This window comes from Pelodiscus sinensis, chromosome 1, assembly GCF_052426305.1.
Source record: "Pelodiscus sinensis isolate ZL-2025 chromosome 1, ASM5242630v1, whole genome shotgun sequence".
NCBI classification, from domain to species: domain Eukaryota; kingdom Metazoa; phylum Chordata; order Testudines; family Trionychidae; genus Pelodiscus; species Pelodiscus sinensis.
The window spans coordinates 47750884-47767879 of NC_143052.1; the positions used below are offsets into that span (position 1 = coordinate 47750884).

Sequence of the window (16996 nt, forward strand, 5' to 3'; positions counted from 1 at the left end):
TAATTACAAAGGATTATAATGCAAACAATATCACTTTATAACATAGGGTACAGGTGTTTAAAGTGAGATTACGACATGCAGTATCTATCCTACAAATCCTTTATAAAGTCTAACTGCTACACACATACTTATAAATGTAACATCTATTTTAACAGTACTAACACATATGAGACAGACTAATTCCAGCTATATATTTGAGACATAGGGTCCTTAGCAAGAGCAAGATTTTCCAGCGCCAAAACCAGAATTCTTTAAAGTAGTTGGTAAGATTTTCCAGGGCTTGCACAGCTCAAGCTTCATTTAGTGTAGTTATATACATAACTACACTGATTTAGTGTAGTTATGTACATAAACTTGGCAACAATGATGTGGTCAATAGTATTTGAGCAATTGTATCAAGAAAATCAAATAAAATCAAAGGAACTAGGGAGAAATGTCTGACCCACTCCCTCAGCATGTCTTCAATAATTGCCCAGTGAATCATGGTATTAAAAAAAGAGACCCTGACCTCCTAAATGCTGAATTGTTATTGCTTGTATTTACTAATATTCATACCAGAGTGGCAAATTCCCATAATTGTGAGAGCTAATATTTGAAGCAAAGCTGCTCATAAAACGCCGCTACAGCATGATGTACAGCAAAAGCTGTTTTAAGATCTTATTAAAATTGTCATGCTCAAGCTAGCAGAATTATTGTTTATGGCAAGACAACTCATCCTTTTAGGGAAATGAGTAATAACCAACTCCTTTGAAAATCACATTTAAAGACACTTATGGAAGGAGTTTAGTTTGTGCTATACAAAAAGGGAATCAGAGATCTAAGACATGGTGGATTAAAACCTTCCAAATAAATAATGTTAGAACGCTATATCAGTATAAAAAATTATATGGTATAATAGACCATGGTCACCAACTGTTGGCATAATGCTCCTTTATAGTTCGTGCTAAAACCAGACAATGATTCATACTTTTTCACTAGACTCAGCATGCTGCAAAAGGCACTTGAAATAATTAACAACTGGAATTAAACTACTTAGAGTTCACATCAAACATTTAACTTTCTGTAATCCCCACTTCAGCTGATTTATATTTATTATTTGCTCCACTTATCCATTACAATTACAAGGAATATTTGTCTTGTAGTTATTTTTAAATTGATCATAATTTGTTCTTCTGTAAGTCTGAACAATGACTGAAAGCATTTGTTTACTCCCTTCTTGCAAGAGAAGTGTTGGGACTACATTTCCATTAACAAAATGTAACATGTAGTTCATCCATTTGATTTAGTATCAGCTATCTACAAGTTCATAAGCTCATAAATATCATTCTCAAGTGAATCTTCCTGTGCTCTGTCACAAGTTCTGGTACTGGTAGTGGAGGCTTCTGTATCTCTCAATAGTCAGTTCTGAACACCTTTAATCCTCAACTTGGTTAATATCTTATTAAATAAAAATTTGTATATAATCAGTGGTTGACTCTTTATCTTCCAGTTACTGATTACATGGCAAACTGTTTAGAAGGTGTACTAATTTAACAATTATAAACTATCCAGAATTATAAAATTGTATCGGGCAGATCAGAGTGGGGATGGGACCCCCCATTTGCTCTGGCCATGGGCCCCACAAATCCTTTATCCACCTCTGTGCCTAGAAGAAGTAATCACAGATTTTGTCAGTTACAGGCAGTCCCCGGGTTACGTACAAGATAGGGACTGTAGGTTTGTTCTTAAGTTGAATCAGTATGTAAGTCAGAACTGGCGTCCAGATTCAGCCATTGCTGAAACTGATACAGATTCAACTTAAGAACCCCAGGCATCCCCAAGTCAGCTGCTGCTAAACTGATCAGCGGCTGATTCCAGGAAGCCGGGGGCAGAGCAACTCTGCCTCGGGCTTACTGTAGTCAGCTGCTGGTCAGTTTCAGCAGCGGCTGACTTGGGGACGCCTGGGGCAGAGCAGCTGGGGTGCTGCTGGGTTGCTCCAGTAGCGCCGCTCCTCGGCGCTACTGGAGTAACCCAGCAGCACCCAAGCTGCTCTGCCTCAGGCGTCCTGATTCAGCCGCTGCTGAAACTGACCAGCAGCGGCTAAATCAGGACGCCTGGGGCAGAGCAGCTGGGGTGCTGCCGGGTTGGTCCAGTAGCGCCAAGGAGCGGCGCTGCGGGACCAACCCAGCAGCGCCCCAGCTGCTCTACCCCAGGCGTCGTGGGCAGAAAAGCCTGGTCTTCTGGGGGGGAGGGGGCACTAGCTGCGCCCCCCCCCCTTCCTCCAGCAGACCAGGGAGACGCGGAGCAAAGCCGCGGAGGACGCCCGCAGCGGGACAGCCGCGGCGCACCTGTGCTGTCCCGCTGTGGGCGTCCTCCGAGGCTTTGCTCCCCGTCTACCTGGTCTGCTGGTCAGACCAAGGAGACGGGGAGCAGCTTTTCTCGCCCCGGAGAACGCGGGCGGCAGGACCTGTTTCTCTTCCTGTTCTCCCCCTGGCCTATTCCTCTTCCTGATCTCCCCCAGCCAGCGAGGCTGCACCTCTCCCTGCCCCCGCCTGCTCTGCTTCCCACCTCCCCTTCCGGCCAGCGCCACTGCACCCCCCTCCCTGCCAGCTGTGCTTCCCGGTCCCCCTTCCTTCCAGCCAGCCCTGTGGCCCCTGACCCTCTCCCCCAGCTCTTCTTCTCACCAGCCCGTTCCTCTTCCTTATCTCTCCTGGCCAGCGCCGCTGCACCTCTCCCCGCCGCCCTCCGCCAGCTGTGCTTCCCGCTCCCCCTTCTTCCCAGCCAACCCTGTGGTCCCTGGCCCCCCCCCCCCAGCCATGCTTCCCGCTGGCCTGTTCCTTTTCCTGATCTCCCCAGCCAGCGCCGCTGCACCCCCCTCCCGCCAGCTCTGCTTTCCCCCCCTTCCTCCCGGCCAGGCCCACCCCCTTCTGGCTGGTACCCCCTCCCCCAATATCCTGCAGCCAACCCTGTTACGCCCGATCCTCCCCCACCCCACGACCAGCCCTGCTTCCCGTTGGCCCCCGTTCCTCCCCCTTAGCTGTTTCCAGGCCCCCCCTTCCCAGCCAGCACCACTCCCTTCCTGGTTGGTCCTCCCCCCACCACCACCACCCCATGATGCGTGTCTGGTTTTTTTGTTTTTTTTAATGACTCCCTGGTAACCCCTAGCAGTGATCCAGGTTCTTGAAGGGTTTTTTTTTCCCCCTTCTACAAAATTTCTCCGGGTGTTTTTTTGGGGGGGCGAAGGGGGGCTGTTCGGTATTTTTGTTTCAGCCATCTGGCAACCCTACTTGTCCCTAAGTTCTGAGGTATCAGAGGTGTAGCCGTGTTAGTCTGAATCTGCAAAAGCGACGAGGAGTCCTGTGGCACCTTATAGACTAACTGATCAGTTAGTCTATAAGGTGCCACAGGACTCCTCGTCGCTAAGTTCTGAGGGGCACTCCTGCAAACCCCGCTGGAAGGCAGCAGGTGCATTTGTTAAACTGAATTGGATTCTAATCTACTCTGGGTATGTCCACACAGCAAAGTTATTGTGACATAGCCTGTGGCAGGGCGGACAGGCCCCGCACTGCAGGGCAGGGGTAGCCCAGGCCCAGCTGGCTGAGAAGGCTTCTCTGGGCGGCCAGGGCTCCAAAGCTGTATTTACCCTGATAGAGGTGCCTGGACTTTATATTGGGACTGCTAGTGCCAAATTTACCTTGATAGAGGAGCATGGACTTTATATTGGTAAACCTCATTCCATGAGGAATAGCGCCAATTTCCAAATTGCTATTTCGAAATAAGCATTGTGTAGATGCTTATTTCCAAATAGGGGGCCATCAGCCCTTCCCAGGGTGCCCTGGTTGCCACAGTGGGCATAACCAAGGAAACTCCTCTTCCTCCCCCTCTCCCGGAGCCCTTAAAGGGGTAGACCTAAGCCTGCCAGCCCAGATCCAGCAGTCGCTGCTCCTGACCCAGTGGCCCCAGCATGAGCCAGGCAGCCAGTGCCAGCCAGCCCTCTGCCGCTCCCCAGGACCAGTCTGCTAGCTCCCAGAAACCTGCCAAGGGCTGGAAAAGGCGGGCGCCTGCCTGGTCCAGTGCACAGATCAGGGACTTAATTCAGGTTAGGGGGGATGCCTCCAATGTCCATGATCTCCACACTAAATGGAGGAACGCAACCATCTACAGGTGGATGGCTGCCAGCCTGGCCACCAAAGGCTACATGTGAACCCAGGAGCAGGTACGCATGAAAATAAAGGAGCTGTGGCAGGCATTTGCTAGGACCACAGGGGGCAGCTCCCAACCAGGGACAGACTCAGACCCCTGCCCCTATTTTGATGCTGTGGACTGCATCCTGGGGGGCAGCATGGTCTGTACCCCACAGGTGGTCATCAACCCTGGGGCAGAGCTTGCTGCCTCCTGCGCTCCAGCCCCTACTGCCTCCCCAGCTACTGCTCCTCCTCCCACTCCTTCTCCCGCTCCTGCTTCTTCCTTCTCACACCCCCAGGGATGCCGAGGCTCCCGCACCCACAGTGCTGGGAGACAGTTGGGTCGGTGATACCCCCAACCCTGAGCTTCTCCTTCCCCTTCCTCCCCATGCCCCCCCGCTAGCTCCCTCCTCCCAGGTTTCCCCCTCCCCTCTCCCAGCGTCCTTCCTCCCCTCTCCCACCTTCTTTCCCAGTCTCACTTCAGTTTCATTCTCCCGCCACCCCAGTTTTGTTGAATAAAGAGGCTTTGTTGTAATGAACACGTGTCTTTTATTGTACAGCAGGAAGGGGGGTTAGGGAGGGGTAAGTGGAAGGACATGAGGGAGGAATGAGGCACAAGCCCCCAGTGGGGCACACCAGGGACACTGTTACTGCCTGCAGAATGTGCTGCCAGGCTCGCAGCAACACGTCCAGGAGAAGCACCAGAGTGCCCAGGGGTGGCTCCGGCTCCATGCTGCAGAGTGCTGTGGTGTCCTGAGTGAGGGCAACCAGAACACGCAGAGAAAAAAATGCTTTTCTGTCCCTCAGCGAGGTAGGCAAGAAAGCAGAGAAACCTTATAATCGGCTGTCCAGGGGGAGTCCCTTTAAGCACAGGTCACAGATACCTTGTGTGGCTGCTGCCTAAGGCTAACTCCTGACATGATGCCCTGCCAGAACCGGTTCCGGCCAGCCTTAAATGCGATTCAACGTCCTATCAGTGTGGACACACTATTTCAAAATAGCAAAACGCTATTTCGAAATGCATTTTGTGTCTAGATGCATTATTTCAAAATAAGCTATTTCAAAATAACTATTTTGAAATAAGCTATTTTGAAATAACGCTGTAGTGTAGACATACCCTTCCAGAAAACACATAGAGTAATGAAAGTTGTGATGTGACAGCTTTCTGCACACATGAAATCTTCATGGTAGGCCTTATTATCTTTGTTTAATTGCAAAGGGGCTCCATCCTTTGTAGGATATTGAGTCCACTATTTCCAATAGCTCATCAAGCTTGCTAAGGCATGTTCCTGGAAGACTGTCTTCCCCTCAGTGATTTGAGGTTATACACACTTGTGCCCCGTGTCCTTATTGTGGAAACAGCACATTGTATCTCTTTCCAACTAAAGTAGCTATTTTAGATTGCTGTTTTGGTGTTAGTTGGCAAATATAGGAGACTCCTGGTAAATCAGGTGAAAGAGACAAACTGACTTTGTTTCTCCTTTCTTGTGATTTTCCTGCCCAGTATCCTGGTAGGTAGTGTTCTTTATTGCCACATCTGAAACAGTGGGTACAAGTACTGCCTTTGCCAGTTTGCGTGCAGCTAGTACATCCTCTTCTCTTGGGTTGCCTGTCTGCTTATGCTATTATAAAGTATTTTGTCTCACTCCTGGACAACTTGCTTTGATTTCACTTCTCACAGGCCTTTAATTCCTTTGTATCATTCATCAGTGAGTCATCTTTGGAGAGCTGCTGTAGCCATGTCGGTCCCAGAATATCAGAAACAGCAGGTGAGGTAATGTGTTTTATTGTACCAACTTCTGTTCGTGAGCGAGAGAAGGTTTGCAAGCTTGTAGCTGGGTTGACCTAACATTTTGTGTAGACTAGGCCTAACTCTTTCTGAGTCATAATGCTTGCAAATACATTTCCCTATATCTTTTTCTGGAACAGTCTACAGCAGTGTCAGGTAGGTTACTCACTGATTGCAATCCAGCTTTTTTTTTGGCTGGTGCCTAAAAGTTTATACACTCAGACCAGGGGCGCTTTTCAAACTGGAGTTTTATGAAACTTAATATTAAACAAAAACAACCCAAAACAAAGACAGCTTGCCCAGCCCCCACTGCTGCCTAGTCTTTAGAGCACATACTACTCTGCAACTGGAGTCAGTGCTGTCCCCTTTGACCTCTTCAGCCAACCTTCAGGTTTTAAAGAGACAGAGCACAAGTAAATTTCACCCTACCATTCCCTTATGAGAGTTATATTTGCACCTGTCGTACTAAATCACTGTAGGTATACCAGTGCAATAACCCTATCTATCTGTCTGTCTAAGAGGTATCGGTCTATCTGCAAGTCCATTTTTTCAAGAACTCCTCCTAAACAGTCACAGGTATGGCCAACAAATTTGGTATGCAGTTTTTTCTTATCCTAATTCAAAGCAAGGTCAGGGTTTGGTAGTGGCAGGAAAACAGGAAGTGCCTGGAATATGATTATTTTCCATAACATGGAAAGGGAGGGGGTTAATCGAAGGGACGTAGCACTGCACAGTCACCACAGGGGGCGGTGAGCACAGGGGTCAGCTATAGAAGAGTGACCACTGGGGCAGTTGTACCAGGAAGGGAGAGGCCAGTTGGGGCTGGGGCTTGCCTCCTTACACGCTACCACCCCAGGTAAATAGTTCCACTACCCTTCCCCCATAGTCCGAGCACCCAGTGCCAGACCGGGGGGAGAAGCCCCACTGATCCCATCACTGCAGCCTCTCCCCTGGAGCACTGCCCCCCACCAGGACCCAAAGGTGGCTCCCCACAGAACTGCCAGGCCACCCAACGTGGCTGAACTGACAGGCCTGTGCAGTTTCTTCCTCTCCCCTTCCCAGTCCAGTCCAGTCCAAGGAGTACTATTGGGGCAGGCCTGCACATCCCTCTGACTTCCCTGGGGCAGCCTGGGGAATGCCACCAGGGCTGGCCTGTGCTACTCCTCCTTCCCTGTTGGGCCTGGGGAACAACATTGGGGATGGCTTGCACGGCCTCCCCTCTGCCCCTGGGCCTGGGGAGCACTGGTGAGAGGCCTCCACAGCCCCCGTCTTGCCCCTGGGCTAGGCCCAGGAAGCTCCAGTGAGAGGCTTGTGCTGCCCTCCCTCCCTGCCCGGGTCTATACCCAGGTAAGTCTTTTGGGGTATGTCTACACTACAAAGTTAATTCGAACTAACAGACGTTAGTTCGAATTAACTTTGATAGGCGCTACACTAGCGCTCCGCTAGTTTGAACTTAATTCGAACTAGCGGAGCGCTTAGTTCGAACTAGGAAAACCTCATTTTACGAGGATTATGCCTAGTTCGAACTTACTAGTTCGAATTAAGGGGTGTGTAGCCCCTTAATTCGAACTAGTGGGAGGCTAGCCCTCCCCAGCTTTCCCTGGTGGCCACTCTGGCCAACACCAGGGAAACTCTACTGCCCCCCTCCCACCCCGGACCCCTTAAAGGGGCACGGGCTGGCTACGGTGCCCGTGCCAGGTGCAAGCCTGCCAGCACCCAGCCAGCAGACCCTGCACCTGGCACGGATCGAGCCAGCCACCCGCTGCCACCCAGCCCTCCCCCTCTTCCCGGGACCAGGCTGGCGGCTCCCGGGAGCTTGCCCGGGACCGCAAGAGGCGGGCACCCACCTGGGCTAGTGCAGACATGGTGGACCTCGTCCACGATCTCCGCACTAGGCACAGGAAAGTGGCCGTCTAGGGCAGGAGAGCTGCCAGCCTGGCCACCCAGGAGCAGGTGTGCAAGAGAATCAAGGGGGTCCACTGATACCCCTGACCCTGAGCCCTGAGCTTACAATGGCCGTCCTGGGTCAGACCAAAGGTCCATCTAGCCCAGTAGCCTGTCTGCCGACAGCGGCCAACCCTAGGGACCCTGGAGGGGATGGACCGAAGACAGTGACCAAGCCATTTGTCTCGTGCCATCCCTCTCTAGCCTTCCACAAACCTTGGGCAGGGACACCACTCCTACCCCTTGGCTAATACCTCTCCATGGACCCAACCTCCATCACTTGATCTCATTTCCCTTTAAACTCTGTTCTAGTTGTAGCCTTCACAGCCTCCTGCAGCAAGGAGTTCCACAGGTTGACTCTTTGCTTTGTGAAGAAGAACTTTCTGTTACTAGTTTGAAGCCTGCTACCCATTCCTTTCTTTTGGTGTCCTCTAGTCCTTCTTTATGGGAACTAATGAAGAACTTTTCTGTATGCACCTTCTCCACCCAACTCCTGCTTTTAGAGACCTCTATCCTGTCCCCCCTCCGTCTCCTCTTTTCTAAGCTGAAGAGTCCCAGTCTCTTTAGCCTCTCTTCATATGGGACCTGTTCCCAACCCCTGATTATTTTAGTTGCCCTCCCCTCTCCCACCCTCTCTCTTCCCCTCTCCCACCTCCTTTTCCCAGTCTCCCCCAGTTTTGTTCAATAAAGACAGATTCCATTTGGGAAGAGACGTTATCTTTATTTTGTACATCAAGAAGAGGGGCTAAGGAGGGGTAAGTGGAAGGAGGTGAGGGAGGAATGGGGTACGAGCCCCCGATGGGGAGGACTGTGGTAGCTCTGCGGGCTCCTCAGGGTGGAAGCTCTTCTGCAGCCCCCCGATTGACCCCGCTCCCCGGATGGCAGCCTGCGGCAAGTGTAGCCGGGCTGATGGCCGAGTGCTGTGATGTGCCCAGTGTGGGCACTCAGGGCACTCCAAGCCAGGTCAGCTTTGCAAGCGGGGAACCCCTGAGAACTGTCTGTCCGGGGTGGGGGTCGGGTCCCTTTAAGCACAGCCCTCGGCTAGTCTGACACAGCAGCTCCACACTCTAAGTCCTAATCTGATGCTCTGCCGGCACTGCTTCCGGCCATCCTTAACCTCGGTTCAGGGTCCACTCAATGTGGACATGCTAGTTCGAATTAGCAAAATGCTAATTTGAACTAGTTTTTAGGTCTAGATGCACTAATTCGAATTAGCTTAGTTCGAATTAACTAATTCGAATTAAGTTAGTTCAAATTAGTGCTGTAGTGTAGACATACCCCAAGCTTTCATACCACAGCAGCATCTATATCCTTTTGAAATCTAAGATTATAAATCTTTACCCTTGTAAATAAGGGTATGTCTACACTAGCCCCCTAGTTCGAACTAGGGAGGCTAATGTACGTACGCATTCCAAGTTGCAAATCAAGCCTGGGATTTAAATATCCTGCGCTTGATTTGCATCTTCCCAGCCGGTCACCATTTTTGAAATTTATAAGTCTGGACTAACTGCCAGTGTCTACACACAGCAGGGACCGGGTATTTCGAATTAAAGCCCCTAAATCAAACTACCTGTTCCTCCTGTGAGTGTATGAGTAGTTCATAACAGTACTTAAATGGTGAATTTTAAGCAGAACTCGCAATCAGTTCGGAGTTTGTCTGCCCCTCAGTTGGAATTCAGACAGTTTTCAGGATGCAGAGCCCTTTGTGTGACCTCTTGGCAGGTTATTCCTCATACAATAGGCCAAACTTTCCACTGCCTTTTGGGCTCTACAGATATGCTGATAGAGACTGAACCTGGGACTTAGTATGGGGCAATTTTATATATCAGCTACACTGTCCCAAACACCAGTAATTTACATAGTTATAAAATGTCAGTGAGCTAGCATTCATTAAAATCAGTGCTTCTCCACACAGCTCTGCCATTTCAATTCTTTGCTATTCCAGTGCTTGGTTCATGGCACTTGCTCAGCCGAGAATGTCAGCTGTACTAATGGTAACTTTGTGATGTGGCGATTGGAAGAGATGAGCTCACACTTTTCAGTTTTGAGCTAAGACTTAGACATAGGTTTCCAAAGGGAATGTACTCACCCAAATTCTCTTCCCTTATTTGCTTTTCCAGTGCAATTATTTCTAAACAAATATAAAAGCATTTGCTATCACATTGCTATGTATTCCTTGCCTTCTTTCAAGCTCAAACTTGTCTGCAAATCATTGAAGAAATATATGGAAAGCCATATATGCTGAAGAGATTCCATCTCTGATAAACATGGATTGGTATGTAAAGTCACTTGTCTGGACAAGACTGTAGGTTTCATGGAAAAGAGAGAGAAAAATCTGCGGTAAGTCAAGTATGAATGTATTTGTATTTAAAGATGTTTTTCTGTAATCAGCTCTTTTAAGTGAAATTAAACAGGAATAATTTCAATACCTGCGCCTTCCGACTGTCTGTTTTATGGGTTATAGTGATGCACCTTTGAGAAAATAAATATTGTTTTAAAAATGTCTATTTTATACAACTAGAGCTGCTATCATGGGGCAGAAGGAGGAAGCAAAGGGAAATAAGTTTTCCCCACCCCCATCTTCCATGGAGTGAACAAAGCTTGCATTTAGAATCTTATCGGAGATGATTTAAAATGAAGGGAAAGATAATACTTCTAAAGCCAGAACTGTAATTACTATTTATTTCAACAGCAATTTGCCTTATTATGGTGTATAGCATTTGTTACCTAGGCAACAGGTTTCTGTACAGGTCCTGCTCAAATTAAAGTAAATTAGGCAAGATCTAAAGTCAATATCAATAAAATATTTCAAAACCAAAAAGCTGGATATCCAGCAATTTGGCCTAAGTGTCTTGCTCTTCTAGTGGCCAAACAACAAAGGGTTATGTGCATATATGTATTATATTTAGATATGTCCCTGAAGCTATGGGGAAACAGACAGAAAACACAGATACTCCCCCACTTCTCTACCTCCAAGTTCTGCAGCTTGTTATTGTAGGGTCAAACACAAGCACAGTTTGGTTTTTATGTTACTCATAAGAAGAGAATTCCACTACAGGACTGAACACTGTGGTTTAGGAGAGTTAATATTCAAAGGGTTTGATCCTGCTCCCATTGTAGTCAATTGCAAATATCCCATTCCTTTCAAGGGTGTAAGGTCAAACAGCAGCCGGGACCAGTATTTTTTTTATAGAAATTCTATACATTTTAACCCCTTGCCCCCTCAGAGGATCAGGATTATTACCACTCCCAAGAGGAAGAGATGCATGGTGGTGGTCAGAGATTCCCTCCTAATGGGTGCGGAATTATCTATCTGCCGTCTGTACCAGGAAACTCAAGAAGTCTGCTGTTTGCCTGGAGCTAGGATTCAGGATGTGACGGAGTATCTGCTGAGACTGATCAAGCCATTGGACTGTTACCCTTTCCTACTTTTCCATGTGGGTACCAGTTATACTGCTAAGAAAGACCTTGAGTGGGTCACTGCAGACTATGTGGCTCTAGAAAGAAGGATAAGGGAGTTTATGAGACGCAAGTTGTGTTCTCATCCATCTTCCCTGTTGAGGGAAAAGGTCCACAGAGGACTGTCAAATTATGGAGGTAAATGTGTTTTTGTGGAGATGGTATCAGAGGGTATGTCTACACTACCCCGCTAGTTCGAACTAGCGGGGTAATGTATGCATACCGCACTTGCTAATGAAGCCTGGGATTTGAATTTCCCGGGCTTCATTAGCATAAGCGAGGAGCCGGCATTTTTAAATCCCCGCTGCTTCGAACCCCGTGCAGCGCGGCTACACGGGGCTCGAACTAGGTAGTTCGGACTAGGGTGCCTATTCCGAACTACCGGTACACCTCGTTTCACGAGGAGTAACGGTAGTTCGGAATAGGAACCTAGTCCGAACTACCTAGTTCGAGCCCCGTGTAGCCGCGCTGCACGGGGTTCGAAGCAGCGGGGATTTAAAAATGGCGGCTCCCCGCTTATGCTAATGAAGCCCGGGAAATTCAAATCCCGGGCTTCATTAGCAAGTGCGGGATGCATACATTACCCCGCTAGTTTGAACTAGCGGGGTAGTGTAGACATACCCAGAGAGAGGGCTTCGGATTCTTTGACCAGGGGATGTTGTTCCATGAAGAAGGATTGTTAGGAAAGAGATGGGATCCACATAAAAAAGAGAGGGAAGAGCATCTTCGCAGGCAGGCTTGCTAACCTAGGGTATGTCTACACTACAAAGTTAGTTTGAACTAATGGACGTTAGTTCGAACTAACTTTCATAGGCGCTACACTAGCGCTCCGTTAGTTCGAATTTAATTCGAACTAACGGAGCGCTTAGTTCGAACTAGGTAAACCTCATTCCACGAGGATTAAGCCTAGTTCAAACTTACTAGTTCGAATTAAGGGCTGTGTAGCCCCTTAATTCAAACTAGTGGGAGGCTAGCCCTTCCCTGCTTTCCCTGGTGGCCACTCTGGCCAACACCAGGGAAACTCTACTGCCCCCCTCCCGGCCCCGGAGCCCTTAAAGGGGCACGGGCTGGCTACGGGGTTTGTGCCAGTTGCAAGGCTGCCAGCACCCGTGCCAGCACACCCAGCAGCTGACACCCCATGAGCCAGCGACCCGATGCCCCCCTCCCCTCCACCTCTTCCCGGGACCAGCTTGGCGGCTCCCAGGAGCCTGCCCGAGGCCACAAGAGGCGGGCGCCTGCGTGGTCTAGTGCGGAGATCGTGGACCTCATCGAGGTTTGGGGGGAAGCCTCCAATGTCCACGATCTCCGCACTAGCCACAGGAACGCGGCAGTGTACGGCTGTATGGCTGCCAGCCTGGCCGCCAGGGGCCACCAGCGCAGCTGGGAGCAGGTGCGCTGTAAAATTAAGGACGTGCGGCAGTCTTACTCCCGGGCCTGCCTGCCAGGGGCCGACCCGGAGGCCTGCCCCCACTTCCAGGCTCTGGAACGCATCCTGGGGGCTCATGCTGTCCCTGCCCCCCAGGAGGTGATAGACCCCGGGGCAGAGGGACCGCTCCCAGACACGGAGGAGGAGGAGGAGGGCTCCGAGAGCCAGGAGCCTGCCGGCAGCCTGCCCAGGACCCAGGACCCCCGAGGCACCCCACAGAACCGCTCGCCTGTGTCGTCCGAGGCCGGGGAGGCGTCCACCTGTGAGTACCATCATGCTCCCCTTATGTGTACGGGGGGCTGGGGCGAGAGGGAGCCCAGGGACCATGCGCCTGGGCCTTGCCCACCACGGAGCAGCAGCTGGGGATCCTGCAGGGGCCCTGGCCTTGCAGAGGGGAGCTGGGTTTCACACACCTGGCCCCCTGGGGTAATTGACCGCTGGTCTTGTTGCACCACAGCCGCAGCACCTGGGCCTGCAGGGCGCACCACCCCGCCTGCAGCAGCCGCCCGTGCCCGGGCCAGCAGGAGAGCTAGGAACCAAGAGGACTACCAGAGGCAGCACCTCCAGTTCCTGGAGCAACAGCTCCATCTCCAGGACCACTGGGTCCAGGAGGACCTGAGACTGCGCTGGAGGAGCTTGGAGGCACTGGAGGAGCAGGGCCATGCCCTGCGAGGCCACCTCCAGAGCCTGCTTGACCGCTTCCCAATTCCTCCTGCTCCGGATCCTGCTCCTGCTCCCCCTGCTCCCGCTTCCTCCACACCCCCCGTCCCTCCTGCCCCACCTTCCACAACCATTCCCCACCGACGCTCCCGGACCCGCAGTGTTGCGAGACAGGAGAGGCAGCCGGACCCCCACCCCTGAGCTTTCCTTTCCCTTCCTCCCTTCCCTCCCCTTCCAGCTCCCTCGTCCCAGGTTTCCCCCTTCCCCCTCTCCCAGCCTCTCCCCTCCCTCCCCCCACCCCAGTTATGTTAAATAAAAAGACGTTTTTGTTTGAAAAACAGGTGTCTTTATTTGACAATAGGTAGGGAGGGGAAAGGGGAAGGGGGGTAGGGTGGAAGAAGGCTCCAGTGGGGCATGCAAGGTAGAGGTCAGTCCTCCTCCTCCACCAGGAAGCTCTCCCGCAGGGCTTCCCGGATCCGGACGGCCCCCTGCTGGGCTTCCCGGATGGCGGCAGTGCGGGGCTGACCGTAGTGGCCAGCCATGCGGTCAGCCTCAGCCATCCAGGCTGGCAGGAAAGCCTCCCCCTTTCTCTCACATAAATTGTGGAGCACACAACATGCTGCCACCACGAGAGGGATGTTGTGCTCGGCCAGGTCCAGATGGGTGAAGAGGTATCAAAAGTGGGCTTTCAGTTGCCCGAAGGCCCCCTCTACCACGATGCAGGCCCTGGTCAGCCTGGCATTGAAGGCCTGGCGGGAGGGATTGAGGTGCCCCGTGTAGGGCTTCATGAGCCACGGCTGCAGTGGGTAGGCGGCATCCCCCACCAGGCACACGGGCATGTCCACGTCCCCGACCCTGATGTGGCGGTCGGGGAAGAAGGTCCTGTCCTGCAGCCGCTGGCACACGAAGAAGTTGCGGTACACCCGGGCGTCGTGTGCTTTGCCGGACCAGCCCACATTAATGTCTGTGAACTGTCCCCGGTGGTCACACACGGCCTGCAGGATCATGGAGAAGTACCCCTTGTGGTTCACGTAACGGGAGGCCTGGTGTTCCAGGGCACGGATGGGGATGTGCGTCCCGTCGATGGCCCCCCCGCAGTTAGGGAAGCCGAGGGCGCCGAATCCCCGGATGACGGCGTCCGGGTCGGCGAGGTGGACCACCCTGCGGAGCATCACCCGGTTGATGGCCCTGACCACCTGCGGAGAGACACAGCAAAGCGCCAATAAGTGGGGCGCCCGGGTGGCTGGGAGCATTCGTGCCCCATACCCCACTCCCGGAAGCAATCCCCCTGGCGGCGTGTAGTACGGCCGGGACAGACCGACCCTTCCGGTGCGGGGCGCTTTTGCCTCCTCCCGTCCCCCCTTTGCCCCTGGGGCAGCCCATCCCCTCCTTGCAGCCCCCCTCCCGCCCCCGGCGCAGTGGCCGACGACTGCCATACCTGCATGAGCCATACCAACGGTGGATCACCCCACGCCGAACTGGTTCCCGACGGATCGGTAGCTGTCCGGTGTGGAGAGCTTCCAGAGGGCGATGGCCACCCGCTTCTGGAGGGGGATGGCGGGCCTCATGCGAGTGTCCCTTCTGCACAGAGCAGGGGCGAGCCTCTCGCAGAGCTCCAGGAAGCTGTCCCTTCTCATCCTGAAGTTCTGGGTCCACTGTCAGTCTTCCCAGCACTCCAGGACGATGCAGTCCCACCAGTTGCTGCTGGTGTCCAGACTCCAGATGCGGTAGTGTAGACATACCCCTAGTGAGGAGAGCTTTACACTAAGTTCACTGGGTGCTGGTGACCTAACGTCTGAGATAAGTGGAGATATGGGATACTGGAAGGAAATACAAGGAAGAGGGTTTAGCAGAGAAGGCCTCCTGATTCATACTAAGAAAATAAGGCAATCAGCTAGTTATCATAGGTGCCTGTACACGAATGTCTTTCTGGGAAACAAACAGAAAGAAATGGAAGTCCTGGCATAATCAAGGAATTATAATGTCATTAGAATAACAGAGACTTGGTGGGGTAATGGACGTGACTAGAGCACTGTCATGGATGGACATAAACTATTCAGGAAGGACAGATGGGGGAGAAAAGGTGGAAGAATTGCAGTGTATGTATGAGAGCAGTATAACTGCTCAGAGCTCCACTATGAAACTAAGCAAAAGCCTGTTGAGAGTTTTTGGGTTAAGTTTATAGGCAGGAGCAACAAGGGTGATGTCATGGTGGGTGTCAGCTATAGACCACCAGATGAGAAAGTTGAGGTAGACAAGGCTTTCTTCAGACAACTAAAAGAAGTTTCCAGATCACAGGCCCTGGTCCTCATGGGGGATGGGGAGGATGACTTTGATCACCCTAACATCCACTGAGAGAGCAATGTAACAATGCATAGCAAATGCAGGAAGCTTTTGGAGAGTGTTGGAAAAAACTTCTTGGTGCAAATGTTCGAGGAACCAACCAGGAGCCATGCTCCGCTTGACCTGCTGCTCACAAACAGGGAAGAATTCATGGAGGAAGTAGAAGTGGGTAGCAACCTGGGCAGCAGTGACCATGAGATGGTTGAGTTCAGGATCCTGACAAAAGGAGGAAAGGAGAGCAGCAGAATGTGGACCTTGGACTTCAAAAAAGCAGACTTTGATTCCTTTGGGGAAATGAAGGGCAGAATCTCCTGGGATGTTAATATGAGGGCAAAAGGGTCCAGGACAGCAGTCTATATTTTAAAGAAACCTTATAGAGGACCCAGGAACGTACTACCCTGATGTACAGAAACAATAATAAATATGGAAGGTCAATAACTTGGCTTACCAGATACATCTTCAGTGAGCTTAAACACACAAAAAAAGCTTACAAAAATAGGAACTTGGACAGCTGAGTAGGGAGAAGTATAAAAACATTGCTCGGCCATGGAAGGTGTTATCAGGAAGGCCAAAATGCAACTGGAGTTGCAGCTAGCAAGAGATATGAAGAATGGTTTCTGCAGGTATGTTAGCAATAAGAAGAAGATAAAGTGTAGGACTCTTAGGGTATGTCTACACTACCCTCCTAATTCAAACTAGGAGGGTAATGTAGGCATACCGCACTTGCAAATGAAGCCCGGGATTTGAATTTCCCGGGCTTCATTTGCATAAGCTGGGCGCCGCCATTTTTAAATCCCGGCTGGTTCGAACCCCGTGCCGCGTGGCTACACGCGGCACGAACTAGGTAGTTCGAACTAGGCTTCCTAGTTCGAACTACCGTTACTCCTCGTGGAATGAGGAAGCCTAGTTCGAACTACCTAGTTTGTGCTGCGTGTAGCCGCGCGGCACGGGGTTCAAACCAGCCGGGATTTAAAAATGGCGGCGCCCGGCTTATGCAAATGAAGCCCGGGAAATTCAAATCCCGGGCTTCATTTGCAAGTGCGGTATGCCTACATTACCCCGCTAGTTCGAACTAGCGGGGTAGTGTAGACATACGCTTACTGAATGGGGGGGGAGGCAACCTAATAACAGATGGTATGGAAAAAGCTGAAGTAGTCAATGCTTTTTTTTTTTTTCTGTCGGCCTTCACCGACAAAGACAGTTCTCAGACTA

The 16996-nt window shown here is 51.2% G+C and overlaps 1 long non-coding RNA gene across 5 annotated transcripts in view; it reads left to right on the top strand.

The window, feature by feature from the left end:
* Nucleotides 1-16996, top strand: part of LOC102446925 (uncharacterized) — a 53426-nt gene that overhangs the window by 15368 nt on the left and 21062 nt on the right. Inside the window, exon 1 of one of the 5 annotated variants that reach the window (XR_332044.5) lies at nucleotides 9588-10236. The exons of the other annotated variants lie outside the window; for them this stretch is intronic. This is a non-coding gene — a long non-coding RNA (uncharacterized LOC102446925). Of the gene's footprint in view, nucleotides 1-9587; nucleotides 10237-16996 lie in introns of those variants that run through there. 5 annotated transcript variants of the gene reach the window in all.